Raw genomic sequence first — 16,335 nt, forward strand, 5'->3', positions numbered from 1 at the left:
TGTCAGATTTTTTTTTTCCCATATGGTCATTGATAAGTGGCCAAAGTATTGGAGTTTCAGCCTCAGCATCAGTCCTTCCAATGAACACCCAGGACTGGTTTCCTTTAGGATGGACCAGTTGGGGATTCTTTTTTTAGTTTAGTTTAAAATATACGGCTTTTCGTTGCTTCCCCAAATAATTGTTCTTATGGTCAGAATCATATAATAAGGAGTAATAAATGGATTAATTATGCAGAAAACTGTACATCTCATTCTCTTCACCATTTATATCAATGATACCATAGAATCAGTTCAGGGAAAAGGCATGGGCCAAGTTGTATGTAGACAATATGTGGTCAAGTTTCTCTGGACCTTGTATGTATTCTGTCTAAACTCCCAATTCCAGTGCTAAGTGCACAAAAGTCAAGCCAAGAAGTTCTTATCTAAATTATCTTATTCAAGGACCAGAGGCACCCCTTCTCATCTAGGTTTTCTTTTGGGAATCAGTGCTCGACTGAAACGGTAAGACATAGTGAACACGGGTTCTTCTAAGGATGAAAGCGGAATCAGTTCAGTTTGTACATTTATGGGGCCTGTCAATACGGATTAAGTACTTGTTGTACATCCTCACTATGGTAGAGGAAACAGACACAAAAAGACATAAAGAGCACACCACACGGGAGATGCCATGGTGGAGGTGTTGGTTCAGGGGGGTAGGGCAGCACGAAGCAAGCACACAAATCAGCCCAGAAAAACCAAGGAAGGCCTCGCGGAGAAGATGAAGTCTGATTAACTTTTAAAGTTGGTTAGAAATAAGCCAGATGCAAAGTTGGGGGGAGGCAGAGGGAACACACAAGCAAGGAAGGGTGGCTACTATAACAAAAAGATTAAAAAGAAACCCAGCATTCATTGATTCAGGCACTGTTTTAAATGATACTTTAAACCATTTCATCTTCCCAACAAACAAGAGGCAGCTGTTACTACTCTATATCTCTGTGTGAGGAAACTTGACATTGAATATTGAAGTAAATCCCGAAGGCCACAGAGCCAGTAAGTGACAGGGCTGAGACTGAGACCAACACCGTTTGGCTCCAGTATTTATATTCTAACCTCTCTGCTATACAGTCTTTTGCTATAGTTAATTGATGGCTATAGTGAACTATAAGTAGATTGAAATTGCTGGATAAAAATCTTGGTTTGGGAAATAAGACACAGCTGGAGACTCTCGCTAGTAGGTATTGATTTTATATGTCTTGGTAAGAAGATTGGGCTAGGGTTTCTCAAGTATAATAAGTGACCAATTTTATTTTATTATTATTTGAAAATTTTCAAAATGACATGGGATGATTTGCTTATAAAACATAAAACCACATGCTTACATATTAAGCAATGTGAAATTACTGTTAAAATTTAACTGCATCTTCTCAAATTCTGTGCTTTCCTAATCATGAATTAGTAACAAACAGTTGGTAGAATAACAGTCTGATGATTATTGGTTTACATATTTCACTTTGTTCTGTGGTATTGCTAAGGTTTCTAACCATTCAGAAGGTCAGGTGATCATCTTAGGTATTGGTGTCCCTGTAAAGAATGGATCAGAGGCTGACAAGACTGATTACAGGGAGCCCAGTTAGGCATCAGTGACTGTAACTCAGGCAAGAGATGACTAGAACCTAAACTGAGAATGTGGTTGCAGCAATGACAAGTGAGACTGATGGTTTTGAGAAGCACTTAGGAAAAGCAACTAGCCTGGGCCTGTGAACGTGATTCCCCGTCTCAGCTCTACCAGCTCCATGCAATTGCTTGTTCTGCTTTCTTCCTAACTTTAATTTTTAGAATATCAGTCTCTGGAGAAGGAAATGGCAACCCACTCCAGTGTTCTTGTGTGGGAAGTCCCATGGATGGAAGAGTGTAGCAGGCTACAGTCCATGGGGTCACAAATAGCTGGACACCACTGAGTGACTAGACGATACAACAGGAATCCGTCCCTTGGGATAGTTGGGAAAATGTAATGAGACTGTGCTTGAACATCTCCTAGCATGGGGTCTGGTTGCTGATATCTGTGCTGTACCTGGTAGTTAAAAGCAAAAGGACTATTTTTTTCTGTGTTAAAATCCCAGACAAAGCCTAAGTTGCCCACTTCAATACCAGCACCCCCTCCTGAGCCCCTCCACGAAGGGGTGGGCTTGTGGGCCTCCAGGCCTTGCAGCACTCCTGTCTGCCTCTGTTTATCCCAAACCATGACTGTGAGAGTCATCTCCCATGCCTGCAGAAGGTGCTCAATATGTGCTTATGAAGTTAATTCAGAACAGCTACTGTTTATCAGGCAATTCCTGACATTTATATAGTGATTCATGGTTTACAAAGAAAAAAAAATATTAATCTCAGAAGCTACCAGCTATGTACTTCCTAAATCAAAAATAATTTTTTCCTTCAAAATTCACTGGACATTTTATTGATGTGAAAGTACTTTTAGACTCTAGGTTCCTGAGGTGGTGAGATAGGCTGGGCTGAGGGTGGCTAGGAGACCTGGAGGGCTGCAGGAAAGGGTAATTCTTTCATTAAACACTTGGCTTGTGCAGGAACATTGGGCAGTGCCAAGGAATGAGCAATCAGCCTTTAGAGGGAAGGACAGGGCACCCAAGAGTTGAGGCTGAGATTCTTTAAGCTGTCCATGAAATGAGCAGTGTGTTGACCTGAGCAGAGACCCAGCAAGCAATCGATGGGGAGCCTTGCAGTCTGCAATGAGAAGAGACTCAAGGTGGTGTGTGGTATACAGCATGGAGGTTGGTGGTGGGGTTGCTGACACTCAATTAAAAAGTCAAGGTTTTAGTCTTGGGCATTGAGATTCTAAACAAGGGCTTAATTGTGGTTTAAAAGGCTAAGAATTCAATTTTTGTGAAGTTGACTTTGAGGGCAAGGGAACCATCATTTTCTGAATGTGCCAAGTACTTCAATAAATGCTTTACACATGTAATCTCATTTCATTCTCACAGTAAATCTGCCAAGTAGGTAATACCCTTATTTTGAGAAATTTGAGGATAGGACATGTTAAGAAATGTGCTTAAATGTGCACAGTTATGAAGTGATGAAGCTTGTTTTTCTCCCTGCTGTGATTGTGTTTTTCCCCAGGATATCTGTTCTTCCAGCTATGATTGTCCTTAGTGTCCAGTTGATGAGCCATTGACCTTAGGGCTTCCTATGTAACAAGAACACAGAGCTTAATATACATGGCTGGGGAAAGCATCATTTAGGCTTCATAAATCTCTAGAACATTTTTTTTTTCCTAAAGGAGAAATTCTGGAAAATTTAGAAGTTTTATTCTTTGAACCACTCTCCCTTGGCATTTCTCTTGATTCCTTTAGGAGTAAACCAATATTTTGTGAATATAATGTTGTATGCAAACTTGGGAAGATTTCCCCCAACCCTTCCCCGTACATAACATCAAAAAATTTTTTGATCCTCTTCTGTGTGGCAGGTTTTATTTTAAATACTTAAGATATATGAGTAAATGAAACAAAAGAGAAATTCACAATTCCAGTAGAGAAAAGATAATTTAAAAAAAATGTAATGTTTAGTAATCCTTGTGTGTGCACTCAGCTGTGTCCTACTCTTTGGGACCACACGGACTGTAGCCCACCAGGCTCCTCTGTCCATGGAATTCTCCAGACAAGAATCCTGGAGTGGGTTGCCATTCCCTTCTCCAGGGGATCTTCCCCACCCAGGAATCAAATCTGCATCTCTTGCATCTCCTGGGTTAGCAGGCAGATTCTTTACCACTGTGCCACATGGGAATCTTAAGTAGTATAAAAGTGAAAGTATTAGTTGCTCTGTTGTGCCTGTCTCTTTGTCACCCCATGGGCTGTAGCCTGCCAGGCTCCTCTGTCCATGGAATTCTCCAGGCCAGAATACTGCAGTGGGTTGCCATTCCCTTCTCCAGAAGATCTTCCCGACCTAGGGATTAAACCCAGGTCCCCTGCCTTGCAGGTAGAATCTTTACCATCTGAGCCACCAGGAAGTCCACTTAAGTAATATAGTATAAGATAATAAGTTAATGTTAAAAATCAGGGTGTGGGGCATCAAAATTAAAATTTTAAATAGAGTTTCCATGGTAAATATCACTGAGCAGTTGACATTTAATTAAAAAATACGTTATCCCTGTACTCAAAGACTATCTGCTAGTCCCATAAAACTGTATGTTAATTACCCTTACTCTTTGTTTATTCACGTTTTTAAAAAGCTTATTTATGTATTTTACTTGGAGGACCATCACTTCGCAGACATTATGCTTGTAAAGGAGCCTTCATGTTTGAGGACTCTTCTTTCAGACAGTGCTACCTCTGCCTACTTCAGCCCTGTCTGTGTCAGCGCTAGTGACAAGGTGCATGTGACCCCAGCCCTGTTTTGAGGCTGAGATAAATTCTGGTAATCTTTTGAGAACTCTTCCCCACTGGTGAGTGAGCCCTGAAAATAACAAGAGCTTAACTGGGCAAAATAAAATGTGAATTTCCCTCTGCAGTCTTCCTAATTAAATCCATCCCGCTTGGCCCTCTCACGATTGGATTTCTGCTCAGTGCCCCGAGGGATGGATTACCTGTTTTACATCCTGGCATCCTGTGACTGCAGAGGACCACAATGGCAGAGAGGCGTCTCTCACCATTTATAACCATTCTCCCTTGGCATTTCTCTTGATTCCTTTAGGAGTAAACCAGTATTTTGTGAATATAATGTTGTATACAAACTTGGGAAGATTCCCCCCCACCCTTCCCCTTACATAACATCATCAGCTGTATTTAATAAATTCTGGTGACCTTAGAGAGTGTATTCTTTCCTATCTGCACCCATCAAAAATAGAAAGATTCCAAGAAAATGTATCCATAAGGGGCAGTTTGAATGTAACTAAACAGACAGATGTTCAAGAACATGCTTTTCTTAATCAAATATGGTCTGTGATGCACAGAGTATCAGAGGGCTTGTAAAAAAGCCAAAACTACAGAAGCCTCCAAAACTACAGAAGCCTCATGGAGCTGAGATATAAGCTTACCATGGCTTGTTAACAGAGCTTGACAGCTTATGTACTGTTTCACCCTGTTACATGCCTAATAAAGTAATAAAAATGTATGAGGGATAAATAAAAAAGGTTCTGATTCGTGAGGCATAAAATCTCTGCTATGAACTGGAATAGTTTTTTGAGTTACAGTTACATTTTTATTTGTAATTTTAAAAGTGCAGCTAATAGTTTGTAGAGCGCTAATGTACACACATGTGTTTTATTTAAATGGTTTATTTACATTTCACCATATATATGCATGCAATTTTTATCAAGGATAAGATTTTGTTTTTAAATCGATTTTTCAGTAAAATGACTAACTATTCTATTAATCTATCTTTAAACACACTGTCTCTCTCAGACACACCCCCTAAGAAAACAACCAAAAATAGAGTTTTAAATAGATGAAGCTTTTGTTAATATGCCTTATTATTTAGCCCCTGCTTGTGGGAACACAAGAAAAGTTATAACCAACCTAGATAGCATATTCAAAAGCAGAGACATTACTTTGCTGACTAAGGTCCGTCTAGTCAAGGCTATGGTTTTTCCTGTGGTCATGTATGGATATGAGAGTTGGACTGTGAAGAAGGCTGAGCGCTGAAGAATTGATGCTTTTGAACTGTGGTGCTGGAGAAGACTCTGGAGAGTCCCTTGGACTGCAAGGAGATACAACCAGTCAGTTCTAAAGGAGATCAGCCCTGGGATTTCTTTGGAAGGAATGATGCTGAAGCTGAAACTCCAGTACTTTGGCCACCTCATGCGAAGAGTTGACTCACTGGAAAAGACTCTGATGCTGGGAGGGATTGGGGGCAGGAGGAGAAGGGGACGACAGAGGATGAGATGGCTGGATGGCATCATGGACTCGATGGACGTGAGTCTGAGTGAACTCCGGGAGTTGGTGATGGACGGGGAGGCCTGGCGTGCTGCGATTCATGAGGTCGCAAAGAGTCAGAGACGACTGAGTGACTGAACTGAACTGAACTGTGAGAACACAGCAATGTGTAATATTATTAAGCATAAGGACAAAAATTTACCACTTAATCATTTTTCTAATCTGGGCCAAAAAGATCACAGAGGCTGACTAATTTCCTCCTGTGGGATGATTTATTATAATTATTCTGGTCAAAATCAATTTCTTTAATCATTGAAGAGTTACAAATAAAATAGTTAAATATGAATATCTCTTTTTCTCTTTTATTTTTAGTATTCAGAAACATGTAGGAAAAACCTTAATTAGGTAATTCATGTGTTTTTCCCCAAACTGCAATTTTATTGACAGTTATATTTATATCATATATGTAATCATCTTTTATTCTAAATAACAAGGTTTTTAAAATTATTACAATTTTGTACAAGTTCAAGTTTGTATATTCAGATCTTGAAAGAATCTATGTTAAAAATATTTTGTTGGAGTCTTTTACTTTCCTAACTACTATCTTTCTTTTTTTTTTTTTTTTAAAGAAACTACTGTAAATTTCATGGTGGACTATGATTGTTTCACTATGTAAATTTAAAATTTTAGAAAATGAACATATTATTTTTCATGATTTTGAATTTAATGCATGGTCACTGGAAAATCAGAACAAAACTATAAAATAGGAAGAACCTCTGTCAAAATGTTACCTCTTATCTAGGAATAACCACTGCTGGTTTTTGTTGTTGCTTTCCTTAATTCTTTTATTTTTGGCTGTGCTGTTTTTGTTGTCGCGTGGGCTTTTCTCTATTGTGTTGAGTGGGGGCTACTCTTTGCTGCAGCGTGCAGCTTCTCACTGCAGGGACTTCTTTTGTTGCGGAGCATGGGTGCGAGGGCATGCTGGTGTCGATAGTCGTGGCTCCTGGGCTATGGAGCATAGGCTCGAGTTGAGGTCCACAGGCTTAGTTGCCATGTGGAATCTTCCCATACCAGGGATCGAATCCATGTCTCCTGCACTGGCAGGTGGATTCTTTACCACTTGAGCTACCAGGGAAGCTGCAAAGATTTATATATAGATTCCAACCTCTAATATACCTCTATATTTTATACATATATATTTATTAATATCAGTGCAATTATTTTTCACATATATTCAGTGATGTGTTTTATATATATATGTATTCACATGTAAATGTAAATGCCTATATATTGCAGAGGGATTTATAGCACAGATAATTTTATAACCAGTATTTTGCTTATGGAAATTAGTAATAAGAAATGTGACTTGAGTCTTTATGGGTAGGTAGATAAGACAGTCATGTCATTAATTTAAACTTTCCATATAAATGCAGTAAAACAATTATATTTATGTTAGTAAATCTCTACTCCCTGTTTCACCCATTCTGCCATTCATATATTATCTCCTTATTAAGGCCTTCTTTATATCTTCCCCTTCCCTGAAAGATAACAGAGCCAAGTCTTGTCTTTCTTTATATCACATCTGTGTTTATGGTGGGTGAGCATGTGGTAGGTAAGTGCTTTAATAATTAATTGATAATGGGTCATATACCTTTCTGGGATGGGGCACCAGTATTCATCCAAGCATGTTGTCTTCAAGAGCAATGACATTTCTTTGATTTGTGAATCCCTTGTGCATTTAATGAATAAAATATTTATCAAATCCTTCTATGGCTTTGCAGAGAAGGCAATGGCAACCCACTCCAGCGTTCTTGCCTGGAGAACCCCAGGGATGGGGGAGCCTGGTGGGCTGCCTTCTATGGGGTCGCACAGAGTCGGACATGACTGAAGTGACTTAGCAGCAGCAGCAGCAGCATGGCTTGCAGAATCTTCCAGAATATCCTCTAAGAGTATGTAGAAGAAAAGGTGCCCTTTAGGCAAATTCTGCTTTTTAAGGGGTAGGGAGAGGTGAGACCTATAAATTCCTTAGTCCTTTAATATCTTACTTAAAATTTTAAAATTACAAGTTATAGGTGTATAATGTAGTGGTTCACAATTTTTAAAGGTTATACTTCATTTACAGTTATTATAAAATATTTGCATTATCCCCCTTGCTGTATAACATATCCTTATAGCTTATTTTACACCTAATAGTTTATATCTCTTAATCCCTTATCCCTATATTGTTGCTATATTTATTATATATTATCCCTACTTAGTTTTTTTATCTTTTAAAATTCTAGGTATCTAAAAATAATGAATAATGCTGAATTTTATATCATGCAAACCAGAAACAATGCCTGTTTTTAATTATTCTATAGAATAATATATAGATACTGAAAATTTCTGTAATGAAAATGTGAAAACCAAAATATTCTACTAGATTAATCCAGATACATCACTTCTGTCTATAGCAAACACTGAAACCTCTTCTTTAAAATTATTTCACTTTAATTTTTAAATATAATTTATTTTTTAAAGTAGTTTTAGGTTCACAGAAAAACTGAGTAGAAGATACAGAGATTTCTTTGTTCCTATACACACAGCCTTACCCTCTATCAAAATCACTTAACAGAGTGGTAGGTACATTTGTTGCAATAAGCAATACTGACACAGCATTATGTTTGGCTTTGAAAAAGTGCAAAACTGTTTACCATAGTGATGTACAGTTTGCACTCCTACTAGCAGTAAATGGGAGTTCCTGTTCCCTACAAGAGCCTGAACTAGACTTGTCTGTGAGTGTCCAGGAGTCTCGGGCAGAGGCTAGGATCTGGGGTACTGAATACAACAGACAGGGCCCAGTGTGGTATACATCCTTTTGAAAGAGGTTGCCATTACAGTCATTACCCGTACTATAGTTAGACCTTAGACCAAACTACAGGGAGGGAACAGTCCCACCATCAACAGAAGACTGGATTAAAGATTTACTGAGCGTAGGCCTGATCATCAGTTCAGTTCAGGTGCTCAGTTGTGTCCGACTCTTTGCGACCCATGAGCTACACCACACCAGGCCCCCTTGTCCATCAACAACTCCCAGAATTTACTCAAACTCAAGTCCATTGAGTTGGTGATGTCATCGAACAACCTCATTCTTTATAGTTCCCTTCTTTTCCCTCCCTCAATCTTTCCCAGCATCTCCTTGCAGTCCAAGGGACTCTCAAGAGTCTTCTCCAACACCACAGTTCAAAAGCATCAATTCTTTGGCAGTCAGATTTCTTCACAGTCCAACTCTCACATCCATACATGACCACTGGAAAAACCATAGCCTTCACTAGACAGACATTTGTTTGCAAAGTAATGTCTCTGCTTTTGAATATGCTATCTAGGTTGGTCATAACTTTCCTTCCCAGGAAAGTGTATTTTACTTTCATGGTTGCAATCACCATCTGCAGTGATTTTGGAGCCCCCCCACCCACCCTGCCGAATAAAGCCTGACACTGTTTCCACTGTTTCCCCATCTATTTCCCATGAAGTGATGGGACCAAATGCCATGATCTTTGTTTTTTGAATGTTGAGCTTTAAGCCAACTTTTTCACTCTCCTCTTTCACTTTCATCAAGAGGCTTTTTAGTTCCTCTTCCCTTTCTGCCATAAGGGTTGTGATAACCCCATGGATAGTACAAAAAGGCAAAAAGATATGACACTGAAAGATGAACTCCCTAGGTCAGTACATGCCCAATATGCTACTGGAGAAAAGTGGAGAAATAGCTCAAGAAAGAATGAAGCCAAAGTGGAAACAATGCCCAATTGCAGATGTGACTGGCAATGAAAATAAAGTCTGATGCTGTAAACAATAATATTACATAGGAACCTGGAATGTGAGGTCTGTGAATCGAGGCAAATGGAAGTGGTGAAACAGGAGATGGCAAGTGTGAACATCGACATTTTAGGAATCAGTGAACTAAAGTGGACTGCAATGGGTGAATTTAACTAAGATGACCATTATAAAATGTGGGCAAGAATCCCTTAGAAGAAATGGAGTAGCCATCATAGTCAACAAAAGAGTCTGAAATACAGTACTTGGGTATAGTCTGACAAACAACAGAAAGAAAGCTGGATGACAAAGAGTTGATGCTTTTGAACTGTGGTGTTGGAGAAGACTCTTGAGTATCCCTTGGACTGCAAGGAGATCCAATCAGTCAATCCTAAAGGAAATCAGTCCTGAGTATTCATTGGAAGGACTGATGCTGAAGCTGAAGCTCCAATACTTTGGCCACCTGATGCAAAGAGCTGACTCATTGGAAAAGACCCTGATGCTGGGAAAGATTGAAGGCAAGAGGAGAAGGGGATGTCATAGGATGAGATGATTGGATGGCATCACCAACTTGATGGACTTGAGTTTGCCTAAGCTCTGAGAGCTGATGATGGACAAGCAAGCCTGGCCTGCTGCAGTCCATGGGGTCACAAAGAGTAGGACACATCTGAGCAAATGAAGTGACAGAACTGATATATATATATACATATACATATATATATATATACACATATATACATACATATACATGCCGTTCAAATATATATATATATATGTTTGAATCCCATTATTGCTATTATTATTTTCAACAAATATTAGATCAACTAAGAAAAAGAAAAGTACAGGTTTTATCTTAACTTGTTGAATGTTGGCAATTTAATCTCTGCTCTTCTTGTTTCTGTGTAGGTTCAGTTTTCTGATCTGTATCATTTTCCTTCTCTTTGAAGTCGTCCTTTTAACATGTCTGCGATACAGAATTCTAGGTGTTTTTGTTTTGCTTTTTTCTTCTCTGTATGCTTTAAATGTTTCACTCTACTCTCCTTTCTTGGGTTTTTTCCCTGAGTAAGTCAGGTGTAGTTATCATCTTTACTCCTGGGTAGATAAATTGTCTTATCCTCTGGCTTCTTTCAAGATATTGTCTTTATCTTTGCTCTTTGGCAGTTTGAATATGATATGCCTGCTGCTGCTGCTGCTGCTGCTGCTAAGTCGCTTCAGTCGTGTCTGACTCTGTGCGACCCCATAGACTGCAGCCCACTAGACTCCTCTGTCCCTGGGATTGTCCAGGCAAGAATACTGGAGTGGGTTGCTATTTCCTTCTCCAATGCATGAAAGTGAAAAGTGAAAGTGAAGTCGCTCAGTCATGCCCGACTCTTAGCGACCCCATGGACTGCAACCTACCAGGCTCCTTCATCCACGGGATTTTCTAGGCAAGAGTACTGGAGTGGGGTGCCATTGCCTTCTCCACGCTGGGTCCCTCATTTTCTGTGCTCTAATCCTCTCCAATGAGCAGTCATCACACTTGGAATCAGAGAGTTTTTGTGCTGCTTCTGTAAACTCTGCCATGTTGGGGGCAGGTCTCTATCTCTGGGATCTAAGCACTGTGCTTGACACATATCAGAGAATCAAGAAATCAATGACTAAATGAAATGAAAGAGTGAGGGAAATGAGTGTTTATTAAATTTTAGAAGCCAAGGCACATGAGAACCTAACTTGAAGAATGTGGAATTAAAGGCAAAACAGCTACTCCTTTAGGTCAGTAATTTTCAAACTTGCCTGTGCACCAGGATCACACAGAGGCTTGTTAAAACGTGGATTGTTAGACCCCAGCCCCACATCTGGGGATTCAGAACATCTGGGTGCAGCCCCCAAATCTGTATGGTCCCAAGACCCTAGGTGCTGCTCATGCTGCTGGGCTAGGGACCACATTCAGGGAACTCCGGCTTAGGTACTCATTCGGCATGATTATAACATGATTATAAAAATGGACCACATGTTGGCAGAAAATTGTATTCAATCAGATAAATACACTCCTTATCTTTGCAAAAACAAATTTTTTTTAAAATTTCTATAGAGAATTCATGGACTCCCAAGGAGTAAGCACAAAAACCTAAGGATCTCCCAGATCTGGTCTAGGAGTGTTAATCCAAATAACAGTCTTTGTCCTGATTTTCTGATCAATGTATTGAGCTTGAACAGACTTCTCCTTGCTTTTTTCCCCAACTATGTTTAAAATAGCAAAAAGAGCCTTTGGTCAGATTTAACGTCAAAATTACATGGCAAACTGAAAAATGATGCATTTTTTTCATCATTTCGCCCATTCAGCATTTTGGCACATCAGCATTTCCCCAAAGCAGTTTGAAGACTGGAATGGAAGTGATTAAGGAAGTGATTAAGAAATTAATTTTTCTGCTAAACCCCACTGCCCCTTCTTACCTCTGCATAATCAGCCACAAGGTAAAGCTCTACATACTTCATGGAGTGTAAAGCTTCCCTTTTCATCCTGATATGCCTCGGGGCATTTTTTTTTAATCTTTGTTTTTAATTTGGTGTCTAACATTAGTTTTAGAATATTATTTCATGTTTGCTCAAATATTTCTTTTCCATCTTTTTTCTCCTCCTGGAATGCCAGTTTGATGTTTGTTACACTTTGGTAGTTGTCTCTTAGCTCACTGAGGTCCATGTTGGACTTCCAATCTCTAGAACTGTATGGGAGCAGTCCATGGGGTCGAGAAGAGTTGGACATGACTGAGCGACTTCATTCTCACTTTTCACTTTTATGCATTGGAGAAGGAAATGGCAACCCACTCCAGTGTTCTTGCCTGGAGAATCCCAGGGACGGGGGAGCCTGGTAGGCTGCCGTCTATGGGGTCGCACAGAGTTGGACACAACTGAAGTGACTTAGCAGCAGCAGGTTTGCCTTCTTTTAAGTAACCAAGTTTGTGATAATTTGCCACAGCAGCAACAGTGTTTTGACAATTTCTCTTATCATATTTACATGTTTTTTCTCTTCGATCCAGATTTCTTTTTCTAACCAACTTTGCACACATCTTTTATTTTAAGTAGCTTAAATGTTCCCTGAAAAAAAAGATAATGTTGGTAAGTAAATGAACAAACAAAATAGTGCAGCATACAGTCCAAGATCACATTATATAAAATGAAAAAATTGTACTAAAAGAAACAATTTAAAAATGCTGCTTAATAAATCAAGAGACTTACGGTAGATTGCTGAGAGGTTTTCAAGTAAGAAAAAATGCCATTATGCTCTGTTGTTAATTAAAGACGTCTATATGAAAACTTGAGTCAAGTTCTTCTCTGTAAAAGGTAAAGAAAGTGACTTGGAGAAGAGATAAAGATGGCTTTCTAATAATTCTCTGGAGAAGTTGCTCCACCTGGGCAAAACCATTATGAGGGCTGATTAGTTAGATGTAGATGAAATAAGAGTTAAAACGATCATATGAATTATCATCAATATTCCGATACCTTTGAGAGTAAAATGGGGCACTATTAATAATTAAGCCAGGTAACAAGTATAATTGGGGTGAACTGGGAAAACTGGGACCTATGATCCATCTCGATGGGGAGACTAGCCTTACTGAATGAAAATAACATGTTTTGAACAGACTGCAAATAATGAACATTAGGATTAGACATCATGGTGTTTAAAAGTACTATCTCTAGAGCCAGAGAATCTGGGTTCACTCCTTATCATCATTAGTTCCCCATCTGTAGAATGGGGTGCAGAAGTGATTAGTTTTTTGTGATGTTATGATAATGGCATGACATAATGCATATGGAGTTTTTACAGTGTCCTGCCCAGAGCAAGTGCTCAAGAAATATGATGTTCCTTCTTTCTCCTTACTAATAGTGATGTTCTTTGTCAAATGTGGTAAAGTAATGAAATGAAACTTGAAGTAGGAATAGTAAAGTTGCTTGTGGTGTGCAAGCATGTGGGCTCATTCATGTCCGACTCTGCAACCCCACCGACTTGGAGACCGCTAGGCTCCATGGGATTTTCCTGGCAAGGATATAGGAGTGATTTGCCATTTCCTTCTCCAGGGGATCTTCCCAATCCAGGGATCAAACATGGGTCTCCTGCATTGTAGGCAGATTCTTTACCATCTGAGCCACCATGGTTTAGATATAAACAAATAAGACAAGATATCACCTCAAGAATGATCACTTCCTCAGTGTACATTCATTGAGGGTCTAACACAGGCTAGGTACTATGCTAATCATGGAGTAAGACTTAAATGGATAAGATGTGGTATGTCTTTCTTAGCTGAAATTCTCAGTATAACATTTCTGTCTTTCAGATGTTTCTGTTGGATGGATCAGCAACATGAATGTTATGAAAGGGTCAGACTGTGCTCTGTTGTGAGCTCTGATAGGATGGTTCCCGTGTCTATGCTCTGGCTCACAGTAGTTACTCAATAATTAAGTGGTTGAATACATTTAAAAATATCTCAGCTTCACTTCTGAAAGTGTAAGCACACTGAAAGGAAAATTGTTTCTCTACTAGTCACAACATTTTTGATGTTAAATGTGTGGTTTTCCATACCAAACAATTCTGATATTAGCCACTTGGATTTAGTGCAGGTCCCATATGTTGGGGCCTCAGTCCTACAAGGCTACACCCCACTTAAGATCCCAATGATAAGAACTGGGTCCTTGGTTATCTACACTTTTGTTCAACTTGGCTACAGACCAGGGATTTCCACACCCCCTTCTCAGGTTTAATAATGGCTCACAGAGTTCAGGGAAACACTTCCGTTTTCTGGCTTATTACAAAGGTTGTCATAAAAGATACAGGTGAGCAGCCAGATGAAGAAGTACGTAGGGCAATGTCTTGAAGGGTCTTTGCACAGCTTTTGTGCCTCTGGAACAGAGTGTCCTACCATTCAGACAGGAGTGTGTTCATCAGCCTGCAAGCTTTCTGAACCTCCTGTGTAATCTAGAAGTTGTTGGGGCTTTATCATGTAGGCATAGTTCTTTTTATTGAGTTAATATTCATTCTCCAGCCTCTCTCTCCTCCCTTGAGAATGAAGGTTAGGGCTGAAAGTTATAAGCTTCTAATAATGGCATGGTCTTTTTGGTGACCATCCCCAATCCGCAATTTATATAGGGACCCCTAGTCACCACACATCTTTTTAGCATACAAAAAGACATATCACTCTGGAGATTCCAAGAGTCTTAGAAGATCTTTTATCATGAACTGAGTTTAAAAGACCAAATATGAGAACACAAGGTGATTTTAGTACCTCTATCACTCAGGAGATTGCAAGGATTTTAGGGGACTCTGTCAGGAACTGGAAGAAGGACCACTATGTATAGATTTCTTATTAGTTCACACATACTATTTTATTTTAGTAGAGTATGATCAACAGTCTATTGTTAAGATCTCATAAAATGAACATTAAGATAGAAACATTTTATACAAGTTGATTTAAGTGGAAATACTATAAATACTATTATTAAAAAGCTTTTATTTTAATGGAGAAATCATTCCACTAGAACAATTTATGTATTCTACCCCAAAATATTCAGTTCAGTTCAGTTCACTTCAGTCGCTCAGTCGTGTCCGACTCTTAGTGACCCCATGAATCGCAGCATGCCAGGCCTCCCTGTCCATCATCAACTCCTGGAGTTCACTCAGACTCACGTCCACTGAGTCAGTGATGCCATCCAGCCATCTCATCCTCTGTTGTCCCCTTTTCCCCCTGCCCCCAATCCCTCCCAGCATCAGAGTCTTTTCCAATGAGTCAACTCTTCGCATGAGGTGGCCAAAGTACTGGCGTTTCAGCTTTAGCATCATTCCTTCCAAAGAAATCCCAGGGCTGATCTCCTTCAGAATGGACTGGTAGGATCTCCTTGCAGTCCAAGGGACTCTCAAGAGTCTTCTCCAACACCACAGTTCAAAAGCATCAAATCTTCAGCACTCAGCTTTCTTCACAGTCCAACTCTCACATCTATACTTGACCACAGGAAAAACCATAGTCTTGACTAGACAGACCTATGTTGGCAAAGTAATGTCTCTGCTTTTGAATATGCTATCTAGGTTGGTCATAACTTTTCTTCCAAGGAGTAAGCACCTTTTAATTTCATGGCTGCAGTCACCATCTGCAGTGATTTTGGAGCCCCCCAAAATAAAGTCTTAATATTGTTTCCACTGTTTCCCCATCTATTTCCCATGAAGTGATGGGACCAGATGCCATGATCTTCGTTTTCTGAATGTTGAGCTTTAAGCCAACTTTTTCACTCTCCTCTTTCACTTTCATCAAGAGGCTTTTTAGTTCCTCTTCACTTTCTGCCATAAGGGTGGTGTCATCTGCATATCTGAGGTTATTGATATTTCTCCCTGCAATCTTGATTCCAGCTTGTGCTTCTTCCAACCCAGCGTTTCTCGTGATGTACTCTGCATATAAGTTAAATAATCAGGGTGACAATATACAGCCTTGATGTACTCCTTTTCCTATTTGGAATCAGTCTGTTGTTCCATGTCCAGTTCTAACTGTTGCTTCCTGACCTGCATATAAGTTTCTCAAGAGGCAGGTCAGGTGGTCTGGTATTCCCATCTCTTTCAGAATTTTCCACAGTTTCTTGTGATCCACACAGTCAAAGGCTTTGGCATAGTCAAGAAAGCAGAAATAGATGTTTTTCTGGAACTCTCTTGCTTTTTCCATGA

This window comes from Oryx dammah, unplaced genomic scaffold (genome assembly GCF_014754425.2).
Source record: "Oryx dammah isolate SB20612 unplaced genomic scaffold, SCBI_Odam_1.1 HiC_scaffold_3, whole genome shotgun sequence".
In the NCBI taxonomy this organism is placed as follows: domain Eukaryota; kingdom Metazoa; phylum Chordata; class Mammalia; order Artiodactyla; family Bovidae; genus Oryx; species Oryx dammah.